The sequence below is a fragment of the Bufo bufo genome, chromosome 1, assembly GCF_905171765.1.
Source record: "Bufo bufo chromosome 1, aBufBuf1.1, whole genome shotgun sequence".
NCBI classification, from domain to species: domain Eukaryota; kingdom Metazoa; phylum Chordata; class Amphibia; order Anura; family Bufonidae; genus Bufo; species Bufo bufo.
The window spans coordinates 216,609,837-216,626,395 of NC_053389.1; positions in this window are offsets into that span (position 1 = coordinate 216,609,837).

Genomic DNA, 16,559 nt, shown 5'->3' on the forward strand with positions numbered 1-16,559 from the left:
ATTTTGTTTTTTTGGCCCATGTTAGCCTTTGAGTTTGACATGCTTGCTCTAAAACATTAGGGGTGAGGGCCTGCTGCTGATGTGACCATCTAAAACATTAGGGGTAAGAGTCTGCTGCTGATCTGACCTTCTAAAACATTAGGGGAGAGGGTCTGCTGCTGATCTGACCTTCTAAAGCATTTGGAGTGAGAGTCTGCTGCTGATCTGTCCTTCTAAAACATTAGTGGCGAGGGTCTGCTGCTGATCTGACCTTCTAAAACATTAGTGGTGAGGGTCTGCTGCTGAGCTGACCATCTAAAAAATAGGAGGGAGGGTCTGCTGCTGAGCTAACCATCTAAGACATTAGGGGTGAGGGTCTGCTGCTGATCTGACCTTCTAAAACATTTGGAGTGAGAGTCTGCTGCTGATCTGACCTTATAAAACATTAGTGGTGAGGGTCTGCTGCTGATCTGACCTTCTAAAACATTAGGGATGAGGGTCTGCTGCTGAGCTGACCATCTAAAAAATTAGGGATGAGGATCTGCTGCTGAGCTGACTATCTACAAAATAGGGGTGAGGGGTAAAAAATTTGAGGTGAGAGTCTGCTGCTGAGCTGACCATCTAAAAAATTAGGGGTGAGAGTCTGCTGCTGATCTGACCTTCTAAAACATTAAGGGTGAGGGTCTGCTGCTGATCCGGCTTTCTAAAACATTAGGGGGTGAGGGTCTGCTGCTAAGCTGACCATCTAAAATATTAGGGGTGAGGGTCTGCTGCTGAGCTGACCATGTAAAAAATAGGGGTGAGGGTCTGCTGCAGAGCTGACCATCTAAGACATTAGGGTTGAGGGTCTGTTACTGAGCCGACCATCCAAAAAATTAGGGGTGAGAGTCTGCTGCTGATCTGACCTTCTAAAACATTAGGGGTGAGGGTCTGCTTCTGATCTGACCTTCTAAAGCATTAGGGGTGAGGGTTTGCTGCTGAGCTGACCATCTAAAAAATTAGGGGTGAGGGGCTGCTGCTGATCTGAACTTCTAAAACATTAGAAGTGAGGGGCTGCTGCTGATCTGACCATCTAAAACATTAGGGGTGAGGGTCTGTTGCTGAGCTGACCATCTAAAAAATTAGGGGTGAGGGTCTGCTGCTGAGCTGACCATCTAAAAAATGATGGGTGAGGGTCTGCTGCTGATCTGACCTAAAACATTAGGGGTGAGGGTCTGCTGCTGATCTGACCTAAAACATTAGGGGTGAGGGTCTGCTGCTGATCTGACTTTCTAAATCATTAAGGGTGAGGGTCTGCTGCTGAGCTGACCATCTACAAAATTAGGGGTGAGAGTCTGCTGCTGATCTGACCATCTAAAACATTAGGGGTGAGGGTCTGTTGCTGAGCTGACCATCTAAAAAATTAGGAGTGAGGGTCTGCTGCTGATCTGACCTTCTAAATCATTAGGGGTGAGGCTCTGCTGCTGATCTGACCTTCTAAAACATTAGGGGTGAGGGTCTTCTGCTGATCTGACCTTCTAAAACATTAGGGGTGAGGATCTGCTGCTGATCTGACCTTCTAAAGCATTAGGGGTGAGGGTCTGCTGCTAAGCTGACCATCTAAAAAATTAGGGGTGAGGGTCTGCTGCTGATCTGACCTTCTAAAACATTAGGGGTGAGGGTCTGCTGCTAATCTGACCTTCTAAAACATCAGGGGTGAGGGTCTGCTGCTGAGCTGACCATATAAAAAATTAGGGGTGAGGGTTTGCTGCTGAGCTGACCTTCTAAAACATTAGGAGTGAGGGTCTGCTGCTGATATGACCTTCTAAAACATTAGGGGTAAGGGCCTGCTGCTGATCTGACCTTCTAAGGCTACTTTCACACTAGCGTTGTTTAAATCCGGCGTTCAATTCCGACACCGGAACTGCCCGCCGCATCCGGAAAAACGTGTGAAAACTGATTACATTTGAATCCTGATCAGGATTTTGATCACAATGAAAAAATGCATTGGAAAAAACGGATCCGCCATTTATGGACTCTATCATTTTTTTTCACATTTTTCGGGTTCAACATGCAAAAGCCGGATCTGTTTTGACGGAACACACGGCGCCAGATCCGGCGTTAATGCAAGTCAATGGGAAAAAGACCGGATCCGGTGTTCAGTCAAAGTGTTCAGGATTTTTGGCCGGAGGTAAAAATACAACATGCTACGCTTTTCTGAAAAGCCTGATCAGTCAAAAAGACTGAACTGAAGACATCCTGATGCATCCTGAACGGATTACTCTCCATTCAGAATGCATTAGGATAAAACTGATCAGTTCTTTTCCGGATTTGAGCCCCTAGGACGGAACTCAGCGCTGGAAAAGAAAAACGCTAGTGTGAAAGAACCCTAAAACATTAGGGGTGAGGGTCTGCTGCTGAGCTGACCATCTAAAAAATTAGGGGTGAGGGCCTGCTGCTGATCTGACCTTCTAAAACATTAGGGGTGAGGGTCTGTTGCTGAGCTGACCATCTAAAAAATTATGGGTGAGGGTCTGCTGCTGAGCTGACCATCTAAAAAATTATGGGTGAGGGTCTGTTGCTGAGCTGACCATCTACAAATTTAGGTGTGAGGGTCTGCTGCTGATCTGACCTAAAACATTAGGGGTGAGGGTCTGCAGCTGATCTGACTTTCTAAATCATTAAGGGTGAGGGTCTGCTGCTGAGCTGACCATCTACAAAATTAGGGGTGAGGGTCTGCTGCTGATCTGACCATCTAAAACATTAGGGGTGAGGGTCTGTTGCTGAGCTGACCATCTAAAAAATTAGGGGTGAGGGTCTGCTGCTGAGCTGACTATCTAAAAAATGATGGGTGAGGGTCTGCTGCTGAGCTGACCATCTACAAATTTAGGGGTGAGGGTCTGCTGCTGATCTGACCATCTAAAACATTAGGGGTGAGGGTCTGTTGCTGAGCTGACTATCTAAAAAATGATGGGTGAGGGTCTGCTGCTGATCTGACCATCTTCAAATTTAGGGGTGAGGGTCTGCTGCTGATCTGACCATCTAAAACATTAGGGGTGAGGGTCTGTTGCTGAGCTGACCATCTAAAAAATTAGGGGTGAGGGTCTGTTGCTGAGCTAACCATCTAAAAAATGATGGGTGAGGGTCTGCTGCTGAGCTGACCATCTACAAAATTAGGGGTGAGGGTCTGCTGCTGATCTGACCATCTAAAACATTAGGGGTGAGGGTCTGTTGCTGAGCTGACCATCTAAAAAATGATGGGTGAGGGTCTGCTGCTGAGCTGACCATCTAAAAAATGATGGGTGAGGGTCTGCTGCTGAGCTGACCATCTACAAAATTAGGGGTGAGGGTCTGCTGCTGATCTGACCATCTAAAACATTAGGGGTGAGGGTCTGTTGCTGAGCTGACCATCTAAAAAATTAGGGGTGAGGGTCTGCTGCTGAGCTGACTATCTAAAAAATGATGGGTGAGGGTCTGCTGCTGAGCTGACCATCTACAAATTTAGGGGTGAGGGTCTGCTGCTGATCTGACCATCTAAAACATTAGGGGTGAGGGTCTGTTGCTGAGCTGACTATCTAAAAAATGATGGGTGAGGGTCTGCTGCTGATCTGACCATCTTCAAATTTAGGGGTGAGGGTCTGCTGCTGATCTGACCATCTAAAACATTAGGGGTGAGGGTCTGTTGCTGAGCTGACCATCTAAAAAATTAGGGGTGAGGGTCTGCTGCTGAGCTAACCATCTAAAAAATGATGGGTGAGGGTCTGCTGCTGAGCTGACCATCTACAAAATTAGGGGTGAGGGTCTGCTGCTGATCTGACCATCTAAAACATTAGGGGTGAGGGTCTGTTGCTGAGCTGACCATCTAAAAAATGATGGGTGAGGGTCTGCTGCTGAGCTGACCATCTAAAAAATGATGGGTGAGGGTCTGCTGCTGAGCTGACCATCTACAAAATTAGGGGTGAGGGTCTGCTGCTGATCTGACCATCTAAAACATTAGGGGTGAGGGTCTGTTGCTGAGCTGACCATCTAAAAAATGATGGGTGAGGGTCTGCTGCTGAGCTGACCATCTACAAATTTAGGGGTGAGGGTCTGCTGCTGATCTGACCTAAAACATTAGGGGTGAGGGTCTGCTGCTGATCTGACTTTCTAAATCATTAAGGGTGAGGGTCTGCTGCTGAGCTGACCATCTACAAAATTAGGGGTGAGAGTCTGCTGCAGATCTGACCATCTAAAACATTAGGGGTGAGGGTCTGTTGCTGAGCTGACCATCTAAAAAATTTGGAGTGAGGGTTTGCTGCTGATCTGACCTTCTAAATCATTAGGGGTGAGGGTCTGCTGCTGATCTGACCTTCTAAAACATTAGGGGTGAGGGTCTTCTGCTGATCTGACCTTCTAAAACATTAGGGGTGAGGATCTGCTGCTGATCTGACCTTCTAAAGCATTAGGGGTGAGGGTCTGCTGCTGATCTGACCTTCTAAAACATCAGGGGTGAGGGTCTGCTGCTGAGCTGACCATCTAAAAAATTAGAGGTGACAGTCTGCTGCTGATCTGACCTTCTAAAACATCAGGGGTGAGGGTCTGTTGCTGAGCTGACCATCTAAAAAATTAGGGGTGACAGTCTGCTGCTGATCTGACCTTCTAAAACATTAGGGGTGAAGGTCTGCTGCTGATCTGACCTTCTAAAGCATTAGGGGTGAGGGTCTGCTGCTGAGCTGACCATCTAAAAAATTAGGGGTGAGGGTCTGCTGCTGATCTGACCTTCTAAATCATTAGGGGTGAGGGTCTGCTGCTGATCTGACCTTCTAAAACATTAGGGGTGAGGGTCTTCTGCTGATCTGACCTTCTAAAACATTAGGGGTGAGGATCTGCTGCTGATCTGACCTTCTAAAGCAGTAGGGGTGAGGGTCTGCTGCTGAGCTGACCATCTAAAAAATTATGGGTGATGGTCTGCTGCTGATCTGACCTTCTAAAACATTAGGGGTGAGGGTCTGCTGCTGATCTGACCTTCTAAAACATCAGGGGTGAGGGTCTGCTGCTGAGCTGACCATCTAAAAAATTAGAGGTGAGGGTCTGTTGCTGAGCTGACCATCTACAAATTTAGGGGTGAGGGTCTGCTGCTGAGCTGACCATCTAAAACATTAGGGGTAAGGGTCTGTTGCTGAGCTGACCATCTAAAAAATTAGGGGTGAGGGTCTGCTGCTGATCTGACCATCTAAAACATTAGGGGTGAGGGTCTGTTGCTGAGCTGACCATCTAAAAAAGTAGGGGTGAGGGTCGGCTGCTGAGCTGACCATCTAAAAAATGATGGATGAGGGTCTGCTGCTGAGCTGACCATCTACAAATTTAGGGGTGAGGGTCTGCTGCTGATCTGACCTAAAACATTAGGGGTGAGGGTCTGCTGCTGATCTGACTTTCTAAATCATTAAGGGTGAGGGTCTGCTGCTGAGCTGACCATCTACAAAATTAGGGGTGAGAGTCTGCTGCTGATCTGACCATCTAAAACATTAGGGGTGAGGGTCTTCTGCTGATCTGACCTTCTAAAGCATTAGGGGTGAGGATCTGCTGCTGATCTGACCTTCTAAAGCATTAGGGGTGAGGGTCTGCTGCTGAGCTGACCATCTAAAAAATTAGGGGTGAGGGTCTGCTGCTGATCTGACCTTCTAAAACATTAGGGGTGAGAGTCTGCTGCTGATCTGACCTTCTAAAACATCAGGGGTGAGGGTCTGCTGCTAAGCTGACCATCTAAAAAATTAGAGGTGAGGGTCTGTTGCTGAGCTGACTATCTAAAAAATTAGGGGTGACAGTCTGCTGCTGATCTGAACTTCTAAAACATTAGGGGTGAAGGTCTGCTGCTGATCTGACCTTCCAAAGCATTAGGGGTGAGGGTCTGCTGCTGAGCTGACCATCTAAAAAATTAGGGGTGAGGGTCTGCTGCTGATCTGACCTTCTAAAACATTAGGGGTGAGAGTCTGCTGCTGAGCTGACCATCTAAAAAATGATGGGTGAGGGTCTGCTGCTGAGCTGACCATCTACAAAATTAAGGGTGAGGGTCTGCTGCTGATCTGACCATCTAAAACATTAGGGGTGAGGGTCTGTTGCTGAGCTGAACATCTAAAAAATTAGGGGTGACAGTCTGCTGCTGATCTGACCTTCTAAAACATTAGGGGTGAAGGTCTGCTGCTGATCTGACCTTCTAAAGCATTAGGGGTGAGGGTCTGCTGCTGAGCTGACCATCTAAAAAATTAGGGGTGAGGGTCTGCTGCTGATCTGACCTTCTAAAACATTAGGGGTGAGGGTCTGCTGCTGATCTGACCTTCTAAAACATTAGGGGTGAGGGTCTTCTGCTGATCTGACCTTCTAAAACATTAGGGGTGAGGATCTGCTGCTGATCTGACCTTCTAAAGCAGTAGGGGTGAGGGTCTGCTGCTGAGCTGACCATCTAAAAAATTATGGGTGATGGTCTGCTGCTGATCTGACCTTCTAAAACATTAGGGGTGAGGGTCTGCTGCTGATCTGACCTTCTAAAACATCAGGGGTGAGGGTCTGCTGCTGAGCTGATCATCTAAAAAATTAGAGGTGAGGGTCTGTTGCTGAGCTGACCATCTACAAATTTAGGGGTGAGGGTCTGCTGCTGAGCTGACCATCTAAAACATTAGGGGTAAGGGTCTGTTGCTGAGCTGACCATCTAAAAAATTAGGGGTGAGGGTCTGCTGCTGATCTGACCATCTAAAACATTAGGGGTGAGGGTCTGTTGCTGAGCTGACCATCTAAAAAAGTAGGGGTGAGGGTCGGCTGCTGAGCTGACCATCTAAAAAATGATGGGTGAGGGTCTGCTGCTGAGCTGACCATCTACAAATTTAGGGGTGAGGGTCTGCTGCTGATCTGACCTAAAACATTAGGGGTGAGGGTCTGCTGCTGATCTGACTTTCTAAATCATTAAGGGTGAGGGTCTGCTGCTGAGCTGACCATCTACAAAATTAGGGGTGAGAGTCTGCTGCTGATCTGACCATCTAAAACATTAGGGGTGAGGGTCTTCTGCTGATCTGACCTTCTAAAGCATTAGGGGTGAGGATCTGCTGCTGAGCTGACCATCTAAAAAATTAGGGGTGAGGGTCTGCTGCTGATCTGACCTTCTAAAACATTAGGGGTGAGAGTCTGCTGCTGATCTGACCTTCTAAAACATCAGGGGTGAGGGTCTGCTGCTAAGCTGACCATCTAAAAAATTAGAGGTGAGGGTCTGTTGCTGAGCTGACTATCTAAAAAATTAGGGGTGACAGTCTGCTGCTGATCTGAACTTCTAAAACATTAGGGGTGAAGGTCTGCTGCTGATCTGACCTTCCAAAGCATTAGGGGTGAGGGTCTGCTGCTGAGCTGACCATCTAAAAAATTAGGGGTGAGGGTCTGCTGCTGATCTGACCTTCTAAAACATTAGGGGTGAGAGTCTGCTGCTGAGCTGACCATCTAAAAAATGATGGGTGAGGGTCTGCTGCTGAGCTGACCATCTACAAAATTAAGGGTGAGGGTCTGCTGCTGATCTGACCATCTAAAACATTAGGGGTGAGGGTCTGTTGCTGAGCTGAACATCTAAAAAATTAGGGGTGAGGGTCTGCTGCTGAGCTGACCATCTAAAAAATGATGGGTGAGGGTCTGCTGCAGAGCTGACCATCTACAAAATTAGGGGTGAGGGTCTGCTGCTGATCTGACAATCTAAAACATTAGGGGTGAGGGTCTGTTGCTGAGCTGACCATCTAAAAAATGATGGGTGAGGGTCTGCTGCTGAGCTGACCATCTAAAAAATGATGGGTGAGGGTCTGCTGCTGAGCTGACCATCTACAAATTTAGGGGTGAGGGTCTGCTGCTGATCTGACCTAAAACATTAGGGGTGAGGGTCTGCTGCTGATCTGACTTTCTAAATCATTAAGGGTGAGGGTCTGCTGCTGAGCTGACCATCTACAAAATTAGGGGCGAGAGTCTGCTGCTGATCTGACCATCTAAAACATTAGGGGTGAGGGTCTGTTGCTGAGCTGACCATCTAAAAAATTAGGAGTGAGGGTCTGCTGCTGATCTGACCTTCTAAATCATTAGGGGTGAGGGTCTGCTGCTGATCTGACCTTCTAAAACATTAGGGGTGAGGGTCTTCTGCTGATCTGACCTTCTAAAACATTAGGGGTGAGGATCTGCTGCTGATCTGACCTTCTAAAGCAGTAGGGGTGAGGGTCTGCTGCTGAGCTGACCATCTAAAAAATTAGGGGTGAGGGTCTGCTGCTGAGCTGACCATCTACAAAATTAGGGGTGAGGGTCTGCTGCTGATCTGACCATCTAAAACATTAGGGGTGAGGGTCTGTTGCTGAGCTGACCATCTAAAAAATGATGGGTGAGGGTCTGCTGCTGAGCTGACCATCTAAAAAATGATGGGTGAGGGTCTGCTGCTGAGCTGACCATCTACAAATTTAGGGGTGAGGGTCTGCTGCTGATCTGACCTAAAACATTAGGGGTGAGGGTCTGCTGCCGATCTGACTTTCTAAATCATTAAGGGTGAGGGTCTGCTGCTGAGCTGACCATCTACAAAATTAGGGGTGAGAGTCTGCTGCTGATCTGACCATCTAAAACATTAGGGGTGAGGGTCTGTTGCTGAGCTGACCATCTAAAAAATTAGGAGTGAGGGTCTGCTGCTGATCTGACCTTCTAAATCATTAGGGGTGAGGGTCTGCTGCTGATCTGACCACCTTCTAAAACATTAGGGGTGAGGGTGTTCTGCTGATCTGACCTTCTAAAACATTAGGGGTGAGGATCTGCTGCTGATCTGACCTTCTAAAGCAGTAGGGGTGAGGGTCTGCTGCTGAGCTGACCATCTAAAAAAATAGGGGTGAGGGTCTGCTGCTGATCTGACCTTCTAAAACATTAGGGGTGAGGGTCTGCTGCAGATCTGACCTTCTAAAACATCAGGGGTGAGGGTCTGCTGCTGAGCTGATCATCTAAAAAATTAGAGGTGAGGGTCTGTTGCTGAGCTGACCATCTACAAATTTAGGGGTGAGGGTCTGCTGCTGATCTGACCATCTAAAACATTAGGGGTGAGGGTCTGTTGCTGAGCTGACCATCTAAAAAATTAGGGGTGAGGGTCTGCTGCTGAGCTGACCATCTAAAAAATGATGGGTGAGGGTCTGCTGCTGAGCTGACCATCTACAAAATTAGGGGTGAGGGTCTGCTGCTGATCTGACCATCTAAAACATTAGGGGTGAGGGTCTGTTGCTGAGCTGACCATCTAAAAAATGATGGGTGAGGGTCTGCTGCTGAGCTGACTATCTACAAATTTAGGGGTGAGGGTCTGCTGCTGATCTGACCTAAAACATTAGGGGTGAGGGTCTGCTGCTGATCTGACTTTCTAAATCATTAAGGGTGAGGGTCTGCTGCTGAGCTGACCATCTACAAAATTAGGGGTGAGAGTCTGCTGCTGATCTGACCATCTAAAACATTAGGGGTGAGGGTCTGTTGCTGAGCTGACCATCTAAAAAATTTGGAGTGAGGGTCTGCTGCTGATCTGACCTTCTAAATCATTAGGGGTGAGGGTCTGCTGCTGATCTGACCTTCTAAAACATTAGGGGTGAGGGTCTTCTGCTGATCTGACCTTCTAAAACATTAGGGGTGAGGATCTGCTGCTGATCTGACCTTCTAAAGCATTAGGGGTGAGGGTCTGCTGCTGATCTGACCTTCTAAAACATCAGGGGTGAGGGTCTGCTGCTGAGCTGACCATCTAAAAAATTAGAGGTGACAGTCTGCTGCTGATCTGACCTTCTAAAACATCAGGGGTGAGGGTCTGTTGCTGAGCTGACCATCTAAAAAATTAGGGGTGACAGTCTGCTGCTGATCTGACCTTCTAAAACATTAGGGGTGAAGGTCTGCTGCTGATCTGACCTTCTAAAGCATTAGGGGTGAGGGTCTGCTGCTGAGCTGACCATCTAAAAAATTAGGGGTGAGGGTCTGCTGCTGATCTGACCTTCTAAATCATTAGGGGTGAGGGTCTGCTGCTGATCTGACCTTCTAAAACATTAGGGGTGAGGGTCTTCTGCTGATCTGACCTTCTAAAACATTAGGGGTGAGGATCTGCTGCTGATCTGACCTTCTAAAGCAGTAGGGGTGAGGGTCTGCTGCTGAGCTGACCATCTAAAAAATTATGGGTGAGGGTCTGCTGCTGATCTGACCTTCTAAAACATTAGGGGTGAGGGTCTGCTGCTGATCTGACCTTCTAAAACATCAGGGGTGAGGGTCTGCTGCTGAGCTGATCATCTAAAAAATTAGAGGTGAGGGTCTGTTGCTGAGCTGACCATCTACAAATTTAGGGGTGAGGGTCTGCTGCTGATCTGACCATCTAAAACATTAGGGGTAAGGGTCTGTTGCTGAGCTGACCATCTAAAAAATTAGGGGTGAGGGTCTGCTGCTGAGCTGACCATCTAAAAAATGATGGGTGAGGGTCTGCTGCTGAGCTGACCATCTACAAAATTAGGGGTGAGGGTCTGCTGCTGATCTGACCATCTAAAACATTAGGGGTGAGGGTCTGTTGCTGAGCTGACCATCTAAAAAAGTAGGGGTGAGGGTCGGCTGCTGAGCTGACCATCTAAAAAATGATGGGTGAGGGTCTGCTGCTGAGCTGACCATCTACAAATTTAGGGGTGAGGGTCTGCTGCTGATCTGACCTAAAACATTAGGGGTGAGGGTCTGCTGCTGATCTGACTTTCTAAATCATTAAGGGTGAGGGTCTGCTGCTGAGCTGACCATCTACAAAATTAGGGGTGAGAGTCTGCTGCTGATCTGACCATCTAAAACATTAGGGGTGAGGGTCTTCTGCTGATCTGACCTTCTAAAGCATTAGGGGTGAGGATCTGCTGCTGATCTGACCTTCTAAAGCATTAGGGGTGAGGGTCTGCTGCTGAGCTGACCATCTAAAAAATTAGGGGTGAGGGTCTGCTGCTGATCTGACCTTCTAAAACATTAGGGGTGAGGGTCTGCTGCTGAGCTGACCTTCTAAAACATCAGGGGTGAGGGTCTGCTGCTGAGCTGACCATCTAAAAAATTAGGGGTGAGGGTCTGCTGCTGAGCTGACCATCTAAAAAATTAGGGGTGAGGGTCTGCTGCTGATCTGACCTTCTAAAACATTAGGGGTGAGGGTCTGCTGCTAATCTGACCTTCTAAAGCATTAGGGGTGAGGGTCTGCTGCTGAGCTGACCATCTAAAAAATTAGGGGTGAGGGTCTGCTGCTGATCTGACCTTCTAAAACATTAGGGGTGAGAGTCTGCTGCTGATCTGACCTTCTAAAACATTAGGGGTCGACGGTCTGCTGCTGAGCTGACCATCTAAAAAATTAGAGGTGAGGGTCTGTTGCTGAGCTGACCATCTACAAAATTAGGGGTGAGGGTTTGCTGCTGAGCTGACCTTCTAAAACATTAGGGGTAAGGGCCTGCTGCTGATCTGACCTTCTAAGGCTGCTTTCACACTAGCGTTGTTTAAATCCGGCGTTCAATTCCGACACCGGAACTGCCCGCCGCATCCGGAAAAACGTGTGAAAACGGATTACATTTGAATCCTGATCAGGATTTTGATCACAATGAAAAAATGCATTGGAAAAAACGGATCCGCCATTTATGGACTCTATCATTTTTTTTCACATTTTTCGGGTTTAACATGCAATAGCCGGATCTGTTTTGACGGAACACACGGCGCCAGATCCGGCATTAATGCAAGTCAATGGGAAAAAGACCGGATCCGGTGTTCAGTCAAAGTGTTCAGGATTTTTGGCCGGAGGTAAAAATACAACATGCTACGGTTTTCTGAAAAGCCTGATCAGTCAAAAAGACTGAACTGAAGACATCCTGATGCATCCTGAACGGATTACTCTCCATTCAGAATGCATTCGGATAAAACTGATCAGTTTTTTTCCGGATTTGAGCCCCTAGGACGGAACTCAGCGCCAGAAAAGAAAAACGCTAGTGTGAAAGAACCCTAAAACATTAGGGGTGAGGGTCTGCTGCTGAGCTGACCATCTAAAAAATTAGGGGTGAGGGTCTGCTGCTGATCTGACCTTCTAAAACATTAGGGGTGAGGGTCTGTTGCTGAGCTGACCATCTAAAAAATTAGGGGTGAGGGTCTGCTGCTGAGCTGACCATCTAAAAAATTATGGGTGAGGGTCTGCTGCTGAGCTGACCATTTACAAATTTAGGGGTGAGGGTCTGCTGCTGATCTGACCTAAAACATTAGGGATGAGGGTCTGCTGCTGATCTAATTTTTTAAATCATTAAGGGTGAGGGTCTGCTGCTCAGCTGACCATCTACAAAATTAGGGGTGAGGGTCTGCTGCTGATCTGACCATCTAAAACATTAGGCGTGAGGGTCTGTTGCTGAGCTGACCATCTAAAAAATTAGGGGTGAGGGTCTGCTGCTGAGCTGACCATCTAAAAAATTATGGGTGAGGGTCTGCTGCTGAGCTGACCATCTACAAAATTAGGGGTGAGGGTCTGCTGCTGATCTAACCATCTAAAACATTAGGGGTGAGGGTCTGTTGCTGAGCTGACCATCTAAAAAATTAGGAGTGAGGGTCTGCTGCTGATCTGACTTTCTAAATCATTAGGGGTGAGGGTCTGCTGCTGATCTGATTTTCTAAAACATTAGGGGTGAGGGTCTTCTGCTGATCTGACCTTCTAAAACATTAGGGGTGAGGATCTGCTGCTGATCTAACCTTCTAAAGCATTAGTGGTGAAGGTCTGCTGCTGAGCTGACCATCTAAAAAATTAGTGGTGAGGGTCTGCTGCTGATCTGACCTTCTAAAACATTAGGGGTGAGGGTCTGCTGCTGATCTGACCTTCTAAAACATTAGGGGTGAGGGTCTGCTGCTGAGCTTAACATCTAAAAAATTAGAGGTGAGGGTCTGTTGCTGAGCTGACCATCTAAAAAATTAGGGGTGACAGTCTGCTGCTGATCTGACCTTCTTAGTGGTGAGGGTCTGCTGCTGATCTAACCTTCTAAAGCATTAGTGGTGAAGGTCTGCTGCTGAGCTGACCATCTAAAAAATTAGGGGTGAGGGTCTGCTGCTGATCTGACCTTCTAAAACATTAGGGGTGAGGGTCTGCTGCTGATCTGACCTTCTAAAACATTAGGGGTGAGGGTCTGCTGCTGAGCTTAACATCTAAAAAATTAGAGGTGAGGGTCTGTTGCTGAGCTGACCATCTAAAAAATTAGGGGTGAGGGTCTGCTGCTGATCTGACCTTCTAAAACATTAGGGGTGAGGGTCTGCTGTTGATCTGACCTTCTAAAACATTAGAGGGGAGGGTCTGCTGCTGAGCTGACCTTCTAAAAAATTAGAGGTGAGGGTCTGTTGCTGAGCTGACCATCTAAAAAATTAGGGGTGAGGGTTTGCTGCTGAGCTGACCTTCTAAAACATTAGGAGTGAGGGTCTGCTGCTGATATGACCTTCTAAAACATTAGGGGTTAGGGTCTGCTGCTGATCTGACCTTCTAAAACATTAGGGGTTAGGGTCTGCTGCTGATCTGATCTTCTAAAACATTAGGGGTGAGGGTCTGCTGCTGAGCTGACCGTCTAAAAAATTAGGGGTGAGGGCCTGCTGCTGATCTGACCTTCTAAAACATTAGGGTTGAGGGTCTGCTGCTGATCTGACCTAAAACATTAGGGGGAGGGTCTGCTGCTGAGCTGACCATCTAAAAAATTAGGGGTGAGGGTCTGCTGCTGAGCTGACTATCTAAATAATTATGCATTAGGGCATGCTGCGGAGCTAACCATCTACAAATTTAGGGGTGATGGTCTGCTGCTGATCTGACCTAAAACATTAGGGGTGAGGGTCTGCTGCTGATCTGACCTTCTAAATCATTAAGGGTGAGGGTCTGCTGCTGAGCTGACCATCTACAAAATTAAGGGTGAGGGTCTGCTGCTGATCTGACCTTCTAAAACATTAGGGGTCAGGGTCTGCTGCTGATCTGACCTTTTAAAACATTAGGGGTGAGTGGCTGCTGCTGATCTGACCTTCTAAAACATTAGGGGTGAGGGTCTGCTGCTGAGCTGACCCGCTAAAATATTAGGGGTGAGGGTCTGTTTCTGAGCTGACCATCTACAAAATTATGGGTGACGGTCTGCTGCTGAGCTGACCATCTAAAATATTAGTGGTGAGGGTCTGCTGCTGATCTGACCTTCTAAAACATTAGGGTGAGGGTCTGCTGCTGAGCTGACCATCTAAAAAATTAGAGGTGAGGGTCTGTTGCTGAGCTGACATCTAAAAAATTAGGAGTGAGGGCCTGCTGCTGAGCTGACCATCTAAAACATTATTGACGAGGGCCTGCTGCTCAGCTGACCATTTAAAACATTAGGGGGGCGTGCCTGCTGCTGATCTGACCATGGAAAAAATTATTGGCGAGTGTCTGCTGCTGAGCTGACTTTCTAAAACATTTGGGGCAAGTGCCTGCTGCTGATCTGACCATCGAATAAATTATGGTTGAGGGCCTGCTGCTGAACTGACCATCGAAAAAATTATGGTTGAGGGTCTGCTGCTGAGCTGACCATCGGAAATATTATGGTTGAGGGTCTGTTGCTGAGCTGACTCTAAAACATTAGGGGCGAGGGCCTGCTGCTGAGCTGACCATCTAAAAAATTATGGTTGAGGGCCTGCTGCGGAGCTGACCCTCTAAAACATTAGGGTTGAGGGTCTGCTGCTGAGCTGACCATCTAAAACATTATGGGCGAGGGCCTGCTGCTGAGCTGACCATCTAAAACATTAGGTGTGAGGATCTTCTGCTTAGCTGACCAGCTAAAAAATATCAGGGGTGAGCGTCTGCTGCTGTTCTGACCTTCTAAAACATTATGGGTGAGGGTCTGCTGCTGATCTGACCTTTTGAAACATTAGGGGTGAGGGTGTGCTGCTGATCTGACCTTCTGAAACATTAGGGGTGAGGGTCTGCTGGTGAGCTGACCATCTAAAACATTATTGGGGATGGCCTGCTGCTGATCTGACCATGGAAAAATATGGGCGAGGGCCTGCTGCTGAGCTGACCAGCTAAAAAATTAGGGGTGGGGGTCTGTTGCTGATCTGACCTACTGAAACATTAGAGGTGAGGGTCTGCTGCTGAGCTGACCATCTAAAACATTATTGGGGACGGCCTGCTGCTGATCTGACCATGGAAAAAGTTATAGGCGAGGGCCTGCTGCTGAGCTGACCATTGAAAAAATTATGGTTGAGGGTCTGCTGCTGAGCTGACTCTAAAACATTTGGGGCGAGTGCCTGCTGCTGATCTGACCTTGGAATAATATGGGCGAGGACCTGCTGCTGAGCTTACCCTCTAAAACATTAGGAGGGAGGGCAGCCTAATAAGCATGTTGATATGATGGAGGAGGAGGCGGCTAGTCCTCTGCACCACAGGAATGAGAGATGAGAAGTTATCTTTGTATCGGGGGTCGAGAAGGGTGAAGAACCAGTAATCGTTGTTGCCTAAAATGCGTACAAGGCAAGGGTCACGGGAAAGGCAGCATAACATAAAGTCAGCTATGTGTGCCAGAGTCCCAACAGACAAGATCTCGCTGTCCTCATCAGGAGAATGACTCTCAGTCTCGTCATCCTCTTCCTCCTGTTCTGCCCATCCACGCTGAACCGATGGAATAAACCTGCTATGGGTACTACCCTCTGTAGTGGAGGCAACCGTCTCCTGCTCCTACTCATCCTCATCCAATTTGCCCTGAGAAGATGAAATGAGGGTGGTCTGGCTATCACCCTGTGTACTGTCTTCCCCCATTTCCATCTCTTCCACATGCAAAGCTTCCGCCTTCATTGTAAGCAGCGAGCGCTTGAGTAGACACAGAAGTGGGATGGTTACCCTGATAATAGCAGCATCACCGCTCACCATCTGTCTTTATTCCTCAAAGTTGTGTAAAACCTCACAGAGGTCAGACATTTATGCCCACTCGTCACTTGTGAAGAGCGATAGCTGACTGGAAAGGCGACGACTATGTTGCCCTCTGCTGCTCACAAAGCCTGGCCAGCATGTGGAACATGGAGTTCCAGCACGTGCTCTCGTCGCACAACAGTCGTTGAGCTGGCAATTGCAAGCACTGCTGCAGCTGTAGTTGACTTTCGGAAATGGGCACACACTCGGCGCACCTTCACTAGTAGCTCAGGCATGCCTGGTTGTAGGTTGAGTGGCAAGAGCCACAGCTCAGTCTGGTCCCTTATACCCTGCCACAGCTCTGCGGCGGTGTGCTGTTTCTCATCTAAGCAAATATGTTTTAACACGGCCTGTTGTCGCTTCCCCACTGCAGTGCTACACTGCTTCTAGCTACTGACTGATGGCTGACTGGTGCTGCAAGATGACAATTCAGATGTGGAAGTGGAGGAGGAGGAAAAGGGGGACTTGCAGCCACTAATGTTGATGGAAGTTGGGCCCGCAATCCTTGGCGTCGGTAGCACCTATGCCATCCCTGGGTATGACTCGCCTCCGGCCTCCACAACGTTCACCCAGTGTGCCATTTGGGAAATGTAGCATCCCTGGCCACAAGCACTTGTCCATGTGTCAGTCGTTAAGTGGACCTTCCCAATAACTGCGTTGGTCAGAGCAC